This window comes from Pseudophryne corroboree, chromosome 7 (genome assembly GCF_028390025.1).
Source record: "Pseudophryne corroboree isolate aPseCor3 chromosome 7, aPseCor3.hap2, whole genome shotgun sequence".
Classification (NCBI taxonomy): domain Eukaryota; kingdom Metazoa; phylum Chordata; class Amphibia; order Anura; family Myobatrachidae; genus Pseudophryne; species Pseudophryne corroboree.
The window spans coordinates 86,777,206-86,793,128 of NC_086450.1; positions in this window are offsets into that span (position 1 = coordinate 86,777,206).

The window sequence follows — 15,923 nt, forward strand, 5'->3', positions numbered from 1 at the left end:
AGGCATGGATTTTTTTTAGACTGAGCAAGGATGGCATCTCTCAAAGACGACATACAGGAAACATTAGTCTCTTGGTCTTCCTCCAGGGTTACCATACGAACTGACAAGTGTGATATTTCACCTTTAATGGAGGCAAGTTCGTTCCTAATAGTGTCCTGAAGGTCTTGCTTAGTGGGGAGGGACCTCATGAAGGTCAGAATTTACCGTAAGTCGCGGCCACCCGCCGTCGCAGGATCAGCCATATCATCCGCTGGCTTTGAGATAGAGGAGGCAGAAGGGGATGTTGAGGGATGAGGAGAGGAACGGTTCTCCATCTGCGGAGATGTAGTTGGGTGAAAGAAAGGTCTCAGGTCTGCCTGAGGTCTCGTAACTTTTTGAGATTGGTTGTTGCTCCGTCTAGAGGATTTTGTGGTTCGCTCCATAATCCGGAGAGATCAGCGAGGGGGGATGGTTGCAATAAGCTCAGAGTATGTCAGGTTCAACAGGATACATACAGCAGCATAGCTCCTAGGGAGCGGTCACTCCCCGTGGCCTGGTCTCAGGGGGTCATCAGGTAATCTCGAGTAAGATATCAGAAGACCTGCGGCCAGGGTGGTACATTTCTGTGAACAGTGGTATCGCCGGCAGTGGGAGGCAGGTTTTGTGGAGAGCTCTCAAGAGGACACGGATTAGACGTTACTGGCAGAGGAGAGATGTTCTGGTGGCGGGAGCGGTAAGCAGGATCCTTGTCAGGCGATCCGGGGAGGGTCACAGCGTGGCCCAGAACGCCGTCCGAAAATCGAGGCCCCGGCTCATGGGTGGTGAGCAGGCCGCAATCCGCAGGAGCCAGGATACCGGCTCCCCGATAACGCAGCACTGGCCCACCACTGTCACAGCCGGTCCACACTGCAGGGCTGAGAAGGGCGTTGGCTGTAAGGGGCGTGGAGAGTGAGTATCAGCCAGAGTTGTATAATGATGGTATAAATGCCTCACAGTAACCCCAAGAGCCAGAGATAAAGAAAGAAAAAAAAGAAAATGATAATGAAAAAACAGGGCTACACCATGTCCTTGCTGTGAGACATGGAGTATGGGCGTGATGCCCTTATTCAAGATGGTGCCCCAGCCTCCAATATAGGGCTTCAGTGCCAATACAGGGTACCAGTGAATTAGGTACCTGGAGCCCTCAAGGTAGAAGCTGATGCGTTGGTGGAAGTGGTGAGGCCCTCCACGGCCGTGGAGACAGTGTGCGGCAGGAGGGAGGTCGGGTGAGCAGCGCCATCTATCCACCACAGGCCACTGGCCCGGTCGCGCCGTGTAGCCGATCCCCGCTCCGGGTGCCGCAGCCGAGGGGGGACTCCATCGCTGACCGCGAGTCGCGGGCGCCGCACTTCCGGTCCGGGACCGTGAGGCAATCAAGGCCCCTGCTCAAGTCAAGGAAGAGGGCCGCAATGCGCATGGGTGCAGGGAGCACCCGCCGGCTCTGCAGACCACTCCACCGGACACAGGGGCAGAACAGGAGCTCAATGCAGGTCTCCCTAAGCAGCTTGCTGTAGGATTCGGGCCAATTCAGTATATTCCAGGCAGGAGCTCTAACACTGCCCCACTGCCTGGATCTGCTGCCAAGCCACGCCCCCCAAGTTTCTTGACTTGACCATCTTCCTTGGAATCTTTCCCCCTGTGTGACTGCTCCCCAGCCTCGGAGACTTGCATCCGTGGTCACCAGGATCCAGTCTTGAATCCCGAACCTGCGTCCCTCTAGGTTGTGAGAACTGTGTAGCCACCACAGGAGCGAAATTCTGGCTTTGGATGACAGGATTATCCTCTGATGCATGTGTAGATGGGACACTTGTCCAATAGGTCCCACTGGAATACTCTGGCATGGAATCGGCCAAACTGTATGGCCTCGTAGGCCGCTACCATCTTTCCCAACAACCGAATGCATTGATGAATCGACACTCTTGTTGGTTTCAGAATTTGTTTGACCATTCTCTGGATTCCCAGAGCCTTTTCTACTGGAAGAAATACCCTTTGTACTTCTGTGTCCAGTGTCATCCCCAGAAAGGACAATCCTGTCGTCGGCTCCAATTGTGACTTTGGAAAATTTATGATCCAACCGTGATGTAGAAGAACTGTCAGGGAAAGTGCAATGTTCTGCACCAACCTTTCCCTGGATCTCGCTTTTATCAGGAGATCGTCCAGGTAAGGGATTATATTGACTCCTTGCTGTTGAAGGAGGGCCATCATCTCCGCCATCACCTTGGTGAACACCCTCTGTGCCGTGGAGAGACCGAACAGCAACGTCTGAAATTGGTAATGACAATCCTGCACTGCGAATCTCAGATAAGATTGATGTGGAGGATAAATGGGAAAATGTAAGTAGGCATCTTTTATGTCCACTGACACCATGAATTCCCCCTCCTCCAGACTGGAAATCACTGCCCTCAGAGATTCTATCTTGAACTTGAACCTTTGCAGGTAGAGATTCAGATTTTTCAGGTTTAGAATCGGTCTTACCGAGCCGTCCGGCTTCGAAACTACAAATAGGCTTGAATAAAACCCTTCTCCCTGTTGTAACAAGGGAACCAGGACAATGACTTGATCCTGACACAATTTTTGTATTGCTGCTGCTACCACTTCCCTGTCCGGGACAGAAGCTGGTAAGGCCGATTTGAAAAATCGGCATGGGGGAATGTCTTGAAACTCCAGTTTGTACCCTTGGGACACTATTTGTACGACCCACGGGTCCAGGCCAGATTGAACCCAGAAGTGACTGAAGAGTTTCAGACGTGCCCCCACTTGAGCGGAGTCCCGCAAGGGAGCCCCAGCATCATGCTGAAGATTTGGCAGGAACAGAGGTTGATTTCTGCTCCTGTGATCCTGGAGACACATTGGACTTTTTTACTTTTCCCCTTCCTCTACCCGTAAAGAAAGGGGAACCTTTACCCTTTTTGTATTTATTGGGCCAAAAGGACTGCATCTGAGAGTGATGTGTCTTTTTCGCCGGTGCAGGAGCATAAGGCAAGAATGTCAACTTACCTGCGGTAGCCGCAGAAACTAAAGCATCCAGCCCCTCTCCAAACAAGGCCTCGCCTTTGTACGGGAGAGCCTCCATATTTCTTTTGGAATCTGCGTCAGCATTCCATTGGCGAATCCACAACGCCCTTCATGCTGAGATTGCCATGGTAGCGGCTCTTGATCCCAAGAGACCAATATCTTTCATGGCTTCTAGCATATACACAGCAGCGTCTATGATATGACCTAGTGTTAGGAGTATCTCATCTCTATCTATTGTGTCAATGTCAGATGACAAGTTTTCTTACCGCTTTTCAATAGCACTACTCACCCACGCACAGGCAATGGTAGGCCTGATAAGTGTCCCATTTGCAACATAAATAGATTTCAACGTAGTCTCTAACTTGCGGTCTGCCGGCTCCTTTAGTGAAGCCGTACCAGGAGCAGGGAGAATCACCTTTTTTGTTAAACGTGACAGGGCACTGTCTAAAACGGGGGGTGACTCCCACCTTTTCCTGTCCTCTGCAGGGAAAGGGTAAGCTACCTGAATTCTTTTAGGAATGTGAAATTTCTTTTCAGGGTTTGCCCAGACTCCCTCAAAGAGACTGTTTAGCTCATGAAATGGAGGAAAAGTTACATTAATTTTCTTTTCTTTATAAAAGTAAGCCTTCTCCTGTGGTAAGAGAGGGGGCTCCTTAACTTCTAAGACCTCCTTTATAGCCACAATCATGTATTGAATGTTTTTCGCTAACTTAGGATCTGTTCCCTTGAAATCACTAGTGTCGACATAGGAATCAGAGTCCGTGTCGGTATCAGTTTGTACTATATGTGCAAATTACCTTTTATGTGACCCAGAGGGGTCCCCTGTGGATGAAAGAGCAGAACTATTAAAGATCACATCTTCCACGGATTTTCTCCAGGTTTCTGCATGAGACTCAGACTTATCTAATCTCTTACTGATATGATTCACACTATCACGTAATTCTTTCACCCATTCAGGCTCATGGTGTGCCGGCAGCGCCACCACATTACAACTCTGTGTCCCTAAAATGGCTCCCTCAGGGGAAGAGCTCCCTGCCTCAGACATGCCACACACATGCACAATCACACCACAGACACTCCGGGGCTTATAGGGGACAGACCCAGAGTAAAATCTGTCAGAAGGACACAGAAAAGGGACTTGCCAGTTCACAACTCAGCGCCAATTACTAAAATCCCTGTGTAATGTAAAATGTACACAGAGACCTGTAGCGCTTTTATAATGCCAAATATCTATAATTAAGCACCAATTTACACTGTGCCCCCCCTTATTTGCACCCTGATACTTGATTCAGAAGTGGAGGAGGACCAGCGTTTCTTCCCCTGCAGCTTGCTTGGAGAAAATGGCGCTGAGCAGTGTGCTGGCTGACTGAGGAAGAAGCCCCGCCTCCTGTAATGGCGCGTTTCTCCTCAGAATTCATCACAAAAATATTGGTGTAGGATTGTGCCACGGCATAATATACTACTTTTGCCAGTCTAAGAGTAGGTTTCATGCTGCCCCGGGTGCCCCCCCCCCCCCCTGTGCCCTGCACCCTTCTGTGCACTGTGTAATGGATAGCATGTTCGCGCAGCGTTCCCGCCCGCTGCACGGTACCTTGAGCCGCCACGATGACCGGAGGTCCCTCTTGCAGATCTCTGGTAATATTACTCATCCGTCTTCTGACTTCTGGCTCTGTTAGGGGGTTGACGGCTTGCTGTGGGAGTGAGCGCATAGCCGCAGCTAGTGTTCAGTACCCTTCAGGAGCTAATGGTGTCCTGTCAGCAAGAAGCAGAGCCATGAAACTCTTTAGGAAGTTGGTTCCTAAATCTTCCCCTAAGTCCCATGAAGCAGGGAGACTGTTGCCAGCAGCCTCCCTGAAAATAAAAAACCTAACATAAAGTCTTTTAGTGAAACTCAGTAGAGCTCCACTAGAGTGCGACCAGTCTGCCTGGGCACATTTTCTAAACTGAGGTCTGGAGAAGGGGCATAGAGGGAGGAGCCAGTTCACACTCTGAAAAAGTCTTTTAAGTGCCCATGGCTCCTGCGGAACCGTCTATACCCCATGGTACTGAAGTGGACCCCAGCATCCTCTAGGACGTATGAGAAAAAGGAAATTTCAATGGGGTGATTTAAGGATATGCTACAACTCATGGTCCAGTGCTTTATACATCCCCCCCACCCACCCTGCTAAAGTTTGCCAGCCAGCACCCTGTGCAGGCCCTTCTCCTTTGCCCATTTTTAACTTTTATGTTTTATTTTTGTTGGGTATATTTCATATATAATAGCTGGGAGCCTTTTCCATGGATCATCCTCACTCTGTGCCGATGGCCAGTGCTATGCCTCATTGGATGTACTATGGCTGCAGACAGCACAAGATTGCAGCCATTTAGGGGCAGCAACAGCCTCCATTTCCCAAAATTGAGGCATGTCTCTTCCGTTTTGGGGTAGTCCCGGGGCCAGAGGACTCCAGGGAGGTGAGTTTCTAAACAATGGATGCAGGGTGTGGGATGTTGGCCACCCACACCCCAGGGGCCGTGTGCACCACACACCCTGCACCCATAGATACACCACTGCCCCAAGGCCCTGTGCTATGTGTGACAGCAACGCTTGCCCACCACTAGTTACCACCCTGCTCTCTTTGGATACTGTTCTCTTTTCTGCTTTTAGTTGGGGCTTCGGTTAAAAACACAAAGTACATTTCTAAACCTCCCTTCCCATGAAACGATAAAACACAACTTGTTATCAATTTGATATCTACGGATACAAGGGATGCCCAGCTGATCGCTGTGCACAACAGACTTCATCATACTGCTTCAAGTCAGTTTCTAAGAAACAGACGAATGCAAGCAAACTAATCTATTGAAATGGGTATCATATTTAATACACTTATCACATAGGAAATGTTTAGCTCACAAATCACTAATAAACATCTGGCAATTCATTACATGCTCCTTATATGTTTGTTCTTATTAGGTCTATTAAGTACATTTCAATTAAGGGCATAAATCTGATATCTACAAACGTATTATTTATCAGACTTATTTGAAATTTAGCTGAAGCTTCTCATTTTCCAAACAAGTAATGTGTAGCTCACACTGGAGAGAGTTATGATTTTATCTCCAAAGCCATGCATAATTGCCTCTACTTAGAATATGTCCCTGCATTATCGGTCAGGATGAAGAACATTCACCAGGCGCCCTTCAGGCAGGTCAGATGGAATTCCTTTGATAGTTCTCAGTACTGTTTTTGCATTTAATTGCATAAGTTGATAATTCACTTCTTTGTGTTACCTATTAACAAAGCATTTTCCATATCATTTTGTCCTCCAGTCCTTTCCAGGTTATCGCTTCTCTGAGACTCCTATGAGAATGAATGAGATTTTGTTACACGAAGAACTTCTCAAGAACCTGTATCTACTGTATGAATGTGAATTGTTATGGTTTCTCAAGGGAAAGATTTTTGCTTTCATGCTTAAAAAATACTGCCCAAGAATAGTTATTTAACATCATCACCCTGTGCAGCTATTATTATTAATTATTATTAGATTTTTTGAGGGGAGGAAACAGTATTCTTTATCAGTACAGTCAAACAGCATTGGGCTAGTACATTTTACATACAAGATACTCAAAAACAATGAGTAAACCATAGTTGAGTGGGTCAAGGATTTAGCAGAGAGCAATAACAAAAACATGGGCATTTTTTTAAAGGGGCAATCACTTACAAGGCATGGTTTTGTTTTATTAGTGATTGCAGGGGGGATGTACTAAATGGAACATGCGATAAAACATGTACTAACCCTCGCCCGCCGCGTTTTCGCCCCTGAGGGCATCACCATCTCTGGATGGCGATACCCTATAGAAGCCTATGGGCTTCTTACGCCCGGCCGCCTCCTCCTCCGCCCCCCCCCCCCCCGCTGCTGTCACCGACCCCCATCCCCCCCGGCATACCTCCTTCCAGGCAGCCCTGGTCCCGGAAGCTAAACTCCTCCTCCCACTAGCAACACCGCCGGAGGTCCTACCAGCTGCAGGGATGAGGAGGTGCCGGGACAGCCAGAAGGACCTCCATGAGGTGAGCAGGTGGAGACCCCAGGGATGTGACGGAGACCCCCCGCACACCACCTCACAGGTATCGCGGGGGACCTCCGTCACCGCATTGCGATGTTAATCGAATATGTTAGTACATATGCGATTAACATCACTGTGATGGGCGGTGGTGTATGTTAATACATCCCGCCCTGCCTCTTTAAAAAAAACGTCCGAGTTCAGCCGGTATCTGGCACGGCCACCGAACAGATTTGACTGAAATACAAGAGTAATAAACAATAACAAAACAGAGAGATGCAACAAAAACAGGACTGGTTAAGGTAAAGGCAAGGGACAGGGATGGGGAAATTAGAGTACATGGTGGGCAAGGAAAAGGGCGCAGAAACCAGCACCGCAAAAAAAATATCCAATAGGGGAAATGAAAAATCATCAAAAATCAGAGTTTAATGCCCTGATCATGGGTGCCGTGCACGTATTACAGGTTGAGTATCCCATATCCAAATATTCCGAAATACGGAATATTCCGAAATACGGACTTTTTTGAGTGAGAGGGAGATAGTGAAACCTTTGTTTTTTGATGGCTCAATGTATAGAAACTTTGTTTAATACACAAAATTATTAAAAATATTGTATTAAATGACCTTCAGGCTGTGTGTACAAGGTGTATATGAAACATAAATAAATTGTGTGAATGTAGACACACTTTATTTAATGCACAAAGTTATAAAAAATATTGCCTAAAATGACCTTCAAGCTGTGTGTATAAGGTGTATATGAAACATAAATGCATTCTTTGCTTAGATTTAGGTCCCATCACCATGATATCTCACTATGGTATGCACTTATTCCAAAATACGGAAAAATCCGATATCCAAAATACCTCTGGTCCCAAGCATTTTGGATAAGGGATACTCAACCTGTAATACATAGCTCTGGGAATTTATCCTGCATTCTGGGCCTAATTCAGCATGGCTACCACCCTTTTCCTGGCACGGTACTTTGCAATATCTGATTTAGATGCCAACATGGTCCCACAAACACAGAAGCATCTTCCCTCTGACTCTCCCATATCTTAATTACACTGATTTCGGATCAGTAAGCTTTAGAACTAAACTGTATTTTACGTACACAGGGATACTCTCAAAAACTACACTGTCAGGATGTGTCTCTCTACTCTGAACAACTTCATTATTTTCATACATTTTATCTTGGGTTTGCCTGCTGGGTGGTCCGTCCTCTACTCTCACATTCTAAAGATTGTGGAATTAAACCCTACAAGCCGTCTATTCATTTATTGTGCTTGACATTAACTATAAACTTTAAGCTAGCTTATCAACTAAAAATAAAGACACGGACACAACTGCTTTGGATTAAATGGTCATTGAATTTATTAATTGGAATGACCTCACTCGTAGTGGGTGGCCAGGAAGACGCTACCACTAACCAGCTCTAGTCACGATCTTACAAAATGGCAACGACTAAACGCCCCAACTGTCATGGGTGCGACTGAAATGCCCCATCTATATATATCAGCATAACCTGTGTTGCGAAGGATCACCACCCCTTCCTATAGCAGAGTGAGGACGCTCCCCAAGGAAGCGCCCCTCGCCCCCCCCACAAGGGCAGGACACACTCGCTGTCCTTCAAAAAGGGGTAAGTGCCCCACAACACCACTTATGCTACAAGTGACCGCTGGACAGTAGCGCCTTCCCGCCACTGCCAGTTTCAGAGAAACGCAGCCCGCCAACCCAATACGAAATGAAATCCAACCAAACCAAACAAGAACAAAATACCTATCAAAACAACTCCTATCCCTAACTACAAAGATAACAAACTAATCCAGACAAGAAAACTCCAATCCCAAGATGGGAGAGATGCACACCATCCTTCCTAAAATAAAAGGGACTCTGGAGCCCCAATAGCGGATGTCTAACAGCCAAACCACCAGCAGCCAACACAAACTTCAACACAGCAAAGTTAATCTTCTTCCTAGCCCTGTCAAGCGCTGTGACGTTCCGGGATCCCGTCCAGACAAACCTAGGAATAATGTCAGACCAAACCAAGCGTACACCAGGCCAAAGCGAGCTAACATCCCCTAAATCCGCCTGAATCCGAAGGATAAGATCAATACCTTTAAGGTGACCTACATCGTTACCACCCAGGTGCAGCAGCAACCATTGGGGACGCCCCCAACGCTGCTCCTGCTGAAACAACAGATCCAAAAGTCCAGACCATCTGAGACCTCTCACACCTAACCATCGCACTCTGCGACCACCTAACAACTCAGACGACCTATCAGCAAGGGGATGACGCTCGGCCCAAAACACATAAGAATGGCCAACTACCCAAATCTGTTCGGTGGAATCAGTGGACACTGTAAAAGAAAAAGAAACCTAGCTGTCAGGCAGTGCACATAAAACGGGTAATTAGAACCGTTAGACTGAACCGAACAGTTAGTAACATAAAACCCAAGTGAAGGAGAAAACTTAAAAAACCTTCCGTAGACCTGGAGTGTCAGCCAATTGTAATTAGGCCCCCTCGGAGGAAAAATTTAAAAAATCCCTTCACACCCCCAATTGTGGAACGCTAACCATTCCAAAATTGGCAGGTAAACAACGTTTTTGGGTTAGCGCAAGTAGCGCAACATTAAACCTTATCCAATCTAATATAAGACTTAAACGCAGCAGACTTCCATCGACCCATTTCCTGAATGGCTGACAGTGGAAGTCCGCGCGCCGCAGCGCAAGTCGACACACCGATGTGGAAGGAATGCGTCCCATATTCAGTGTTCTTATGCCCCAGGGCGGCCAAACAGCGCTTCAACACAGCGGCAAACTGAAACCGAGTAAGAGGCAATGCATCCCCGTGCAGCAGTACTTGAGCACCACCTTTAGGCCGTAAGGGCAAATAAATTTTCGTGAGCAGTACAGGGCATAATTCGTCATCTTCCTGAGCCTTTAAAGTCACACAGCGTCCTCGACCTAGCTGGTCGGTCTTGGAACGTGGTAATCTACACATGACGACACCTTCCTTGAGCACCAGGTCCCTGAAAAGCATGCCCGTATCCGTGGCCCGTTTTTAGCGGCCACCAGCTCGCCAACCCGAAAGGCCCCAAAAAACGCAAAGGAAAAGGCTGCACGGAAAAGGGACGCCTCAAACGCAGAATCAGTCACCGCTGGCAGAATCGCCATGAGCTCGCGCAACACCTGCGTGTCAATAGGTCTGCGCGTATCCGGCTGGGACGGACTTCACCTCGCCCAACCCCTGAGCGCCTTGGATAAAGTAAAAGACCTGGTGGGGTCCGTCCCCTGCTGCAACCGAGTATGGAATGAAATCCCCACCAATGCCGCGCACATGGACGCCTTGGACCAACCACTCTGGTAACACTCCCAAACAAAGGCCAACAAAACATCCTCCTCTGACTTACCCCCGGCCCCACACCTAAGCTGGTGCGCCTGCCACTCACGCCAAGCCGCAGCGTATGCCCGACAGGTCGAAGGGACCAAGGAGTTCAGCGCCGAGCCAGCTATGCCAGTTCTATAATCTGCCACACAGAAGTTGGACATGTCAAGCCTAGGGCCTCCGCCCCGGGGGCCAACATGCGAAACCTGGCAAAGTCGAAATGCGACAGCACATCCGCGATGCCATTCTCGATCCCAGGCACGTGCTTCGCCGTGAAATTGATGTTAAAATGGAGACATTGCAACACCAAAAATCTCAACAGCCGCAAAGCCATTGTGGCGATGATGCACGTTGATTGTTCACCGCCTGCACCACCCCCAAATTGTCGCACCAAAAGACAATCGTCCGGTTCGCCAACTTAGAGGCCCACAACTCCACCGCCACAACTATCGGAAACAGTTCCAATAAAAGTAGGTTAGCAGTAAAACCACGAGATACCCAAGACTGGGGTCAGGCCGAAACACACCACTCGCCTTGGAAAAAAGCACCAAAACCCGTAGAACCTGCAGCATACGTGAACAGCTCAATGGAAGAATTATCGACGGGCCGGAGGGGCCACAACGATTCTGAATTAAAAGTTACCAAAAAGGTCGACCAAGTTCTAAGGTCGTCCTTAATTTCCCGAGACAGACGGTGTGATGTGGCCCAGTCACTCCAGCCGTGGCCCTCTCAAGCTTACGGCAAAAAACCCTCCCCATAGGAATGACCTGGCAAGCAAAATTAAAGGAGCCTAAAAGGGACTGCACCTGACGAAGTCTAACTCTACGCTTACTCAAGCAGTCCTCGATCTGTCCTAAAAGCTTCCTCACCTTGTCGGCCGGAATGCGACAACAACCTGAGCTAGTGTCAACCTCAATGCCCAGATAAGAAAGGCAACTCTGTCTTATCGTGGCCAACAGGCACTCCCAGAACCCTGAACAAGGTGGACGCCGAAAAAAAGAGGTCCTGGCAAATGTTGCTGCCTCCTGGGCCTACAAAAAGAAAGTCATCGAGATAGTGTGCGATGCCAACGTGCCCAGTTCCAGCAGAAATGCACCAGTGCAGGAATGAGCTAAATTTCTCGAAGTAGGCGCAAGAGCCAGAACAACCCATCGGCAAACATTTGTCAACATAGAAAAAACCGCCTAACTGAAAACCCATGAACCTGAAAGAGTCGGGGTGAAGGGGAAGAAGGCGAAAAGCGGATTCAACATCTAACTTGGCCAACAGTGCTGCGGGCCCAAAACCCCAGATCAACTCCAGGGCCTCATCAAACAACTGATACCTGACTGTGCAAAACTCCTCAGGAATGGTGTCGTTAACGGAGCCCCCATGCGGGTAGGACAAATGCTGGATCAAGCGGAATTTACCCGGCGCCTTCTTGGGAACCACCCCCAAGGGAGATACGCATAACCCAGGCAAAGGCTCACATGTGAAAGGGCCGCACATGCGACCTAACTTCACCTCCGCCTCCACTTTCTGCCTGACCACATGAGGAAACTCCGTCGCCGACTTCAAATTCCTGCAAGACACAACATAAACTGATTCCGAAATGGGCAAACGAAAACCGCAACTAAACCCGGCTAACAAGAACTCAGTATCCGCCATCTTGGGGTAACGGTGCAACCATTTAGCCAACTCAGGTACAACTATGGGTGAGGGTGCCTTACTTCGCACTGCCGCCAGCAGCACCCTGGTCGGCCTGCTTAACCCCGCCTCCGGACTTACAATCCTTGGCAGGGTGATTGGCTCCACAGACGCGGCAGGAGTGACGAAAACGACAGCCCGCACCCCTAGTGTATTTAGGGTCGTTAAACGCAAAACACTTGCCCTTTGCCGCCGTCCCAGGGACATTCTTACCTCCCGAAAACTTCCTCTTGGTCTGCCCCTCAACCGCACTGCTCCCTTGGTTGGAAACCTCCATCCAAACCTCGACATCCTTAAAGCCCAAAGGTAACGTCGGATTGCCATCCTGATTCTTACGGAATTTTTCATCATAATCCCTCCAAATGGAACCTTTGTACTTTAAGAACATCTCATTAATCAAAAACATGTATTTCACCACATTAAGATGTTCGGCAGGGCGAGTTTTTAGGTAAACAGCAGAAAAGACCAAGAAACCTCTCAACCAATGATGAAAGCTCCGGAAAGCGTTTTCACCGATACCCCCCGCCTTCTTAGCCTTATTGAAGTCCTTCCTCATGTCGTCCGTGAGGGTGAAAAGGTCGACAAATTTCCCTTTAACTATTTTCTCCCTCATCCTCTTCCGTAAGCCCCGAGTAACAGCCGTGTTGGCGCAGCGCACCATCTCCGAAAACAACGGCGGCTCATCAGGAGCCGCCGCCTTTTTCGGCACCTTGTCCTTGCCTACCACCTTGGCGACCTCACGCGCAACTAATTTCGCGAGCTTGCGCGGGCGTTTGGGAGAATCAGACCCCTTGCTGCTAGCTGAGGATTCAAATGAAGATACAACAGATGAATCAGCCGCAACTTCATGCTCACCAGAACCGGAAGGGCCAGGGACGTCGGCCATTTCAGTCGCCTGCGAGAGACCCGGAACTGAAGAACCGGCATCCGCTGGAGATGGGTCCGCATCACTGCGCCTCCAGGATCCGTCCTGTACCGGAGCAGTCTGAGGGGCTGAAGAGCTGTCTGCACTAACCTCGGGAACAGAAACAAGTGGAATTAAATTACCAGGCCCCTCAGCCAACCCAACAGATGACCCAGGGAGGGGGCGCGGCACTTCCTGGCCCAGGGCCACCAAAAGCAACAGAGTACCTGACACAGGTGGTGCCACCTGAGCCGGCGGCGCGTGGGATGGGGGAAGGTACGGAGGCACCATACCTGCCTGGCTAACGCTGGGAAAGCAAACACCTTTGGACCCAAAACCGCCCTGCCAAGGATACCCGTAAGGCCCCGGCTGCGCTGGGGGATAAGGCGGTTGACAATAGGGAAACTGATGGAAGGCTGGCGCCGGAAGGGAAGTGGATTGGAACCCTCCCGCAAAAGAAGAAACATTTTGGGGTGGCCGAAAGCTTGCCCCATCCCAGAGGACCAGACTGACTGGACCACCTGCTGAGTGGAAACTAGTGCAGGGAAACTTTGCGAAACTACCGGGGCAACTGGAAATTGCAAGTAAGGTAGGCCCATACCGCTGGGGGAGGAGAATGCCGGCAAGCCAAGGGTGCTTGTAGTAAAGCTACCCCCCGCCACGGACCGAAAATCCATAACGGAATGTTGGCCTGGCAAAGACACAGAGGCTGCCGCGGAGCCTTGTACAGAAAAGGCCCGCAGCACCTCCAAGTGCCCAGCAGATGGCTGCACCTCCCCACCCAGCATGGTACCAGCAGCTTGCTGAGGGCCATGGGATGTGCAGCCAGGCACTAAAATGGCCGCCAGGGGGGGGAGCCTGACCTCGGAGGGTCTGACTAAATCCATCTAAATCATCAAAATGCCCGCTGACCCCCCCCCCCCCAGCCACTGGGGCTCTGTGATGCCCACCAGCAGCCAGGGGTGCGTCAGGGGCCCAAAAGCACCTGGCGCGGGACCCGCGGGGGGCCCACTATGCCCCAGGGTAGCCGCGCGTGCAACCACCCCTGTTCCAGAGGCCCGCCCACCGTTCCATACCCGCTGATCGCGGGAGAGACGCGGCCGGCCGGCGCTGCAGCCCCAGGGACACTCGCGGCCGGGGGTGCCGAATCCCCGGCCCGAGACATCAATCGCCCAGCGCTGACGGCCGCCGTGCCCGACCCTCTGACCGCGGGAAGCACGGAGCCGCCAGGCGCTGCAGTGCACACAGAGACGGGAGGCGCTGACGGAACGGGCACCGTCGCGCCTCCCGCTCCGGAGCTGGGAGCCTGACTAGCGGGGAGAGCAGCAGGGTGGTAGAGGTGCACAGCACCCGATGCGGGAGCAGCGTCCGCCAGCCTTTGGGGACGGGGGGCCGCACGCTTTGGCCTGGGCATAGTGGCAGGGTGGGGAGCAATACTGGGGCAAAATAGGCAGCAGGATAGAAAATAAGAATAAGGCTAGGTGAATAGATATAATAGAAGAAAAGCTTATAAGGGGAAAAACAGAGAATAAAGCAGAACTGAAGTGAAGAAAGAGACAGGCAGACTATAATACAGCCTTCACTTATCCTTCCAGCCGACAAGAGGAAGCAAATCTGGAAGTTTCTACCCTTGATGCACTAAAACACCTCCCCTACACTCACCGATAGGCTGGCCCTAACCAATTACAACTCACTCAAAACTCTGATCTGCCTAGCAACAATTGACATCTTCAACCAATCACAAAATGTAAGACTCTTATACAGATATCGTGCCCAGCTTATCTTAATGCCATTTGAGTTCACCATGTTGTCCATTCTTGCCACTACTTCATTTCAGAGTTTAGGGGCATATTTAACAAGTGATATTCTTGGTATCACTCATTACTAATATTAAATGGTGCCCCAACCAATCAGCTCCTAACTGTCATGTGTTTGAAAAATGGCAGGAGCTGATTGGTTAGAGCACCGTTTAAGATTGATAACAAGAATATCACTCTTTATTAAATCTGCCCCTTAGTTTGTAGACCTGTGAGGACCATTTTTCACTTCCTAACTGAATATCCTTATTGTCTGCTTTACACCGGAGGTGGTGTGGTAGTGCAAATATCTCTATAAATACAGGTGGTAGATATAAATGGAAGGTATTTTGTACACAGCTACCCAATCTTTTGGTTGGCATTTTCAAATTATATATACAGCACCTACCCTCAAAAAAATAAATTATTTGCATACAGTGGGCCATGTATGCATACATCTGTGTCTGCACCGGCAAGCAGACAAAATACATATTTCGATCTGGAACTTTCATATGAAATATTGGGTTTACTACAAGGTTCTGGGTCCTGTCTCACCTCTCATTCCAGTAATCACAATACAGTCATTTCTTGGGTTAATATACAAGGCAGAGCCCATAATGGTGAATAGTTTATAAATCTGAAAATGGAAGTTGGGATTTTCAGCAGATCTCCATTTTGGTGTAGGGCTTCCAATAGCAGCAAACCTCTAAAATGGGCTGCCCAATGCCTCACTTTAGTACATATGGGGGTGCTCACTTTAGTGCATAACATTCTCACTTTGGGTGGGATGCACCAATGTCAAAATTGTGGTCAAACATTGAAAATGTCATTTTCGAAGGTATGACCCCATTTCCCACATGCACCAACCGGGTGCACCAACTTTCCAGAACTTTATAGATGGCGTTTCCCAGTAGAAGCCTGTGGCTTCTCTACCATTAATGTTACCTGAGAGGGGAGGACAGCTCTTATCAGGAGAGCTGTTGTTTTGCAATTATAGCTGCTTTTGTATAAGCATACCTGTACGTCATTAGTAAATGCTGCTATGCTTGTGATAGGTAGAGGGATACATGAGATGCTTTATA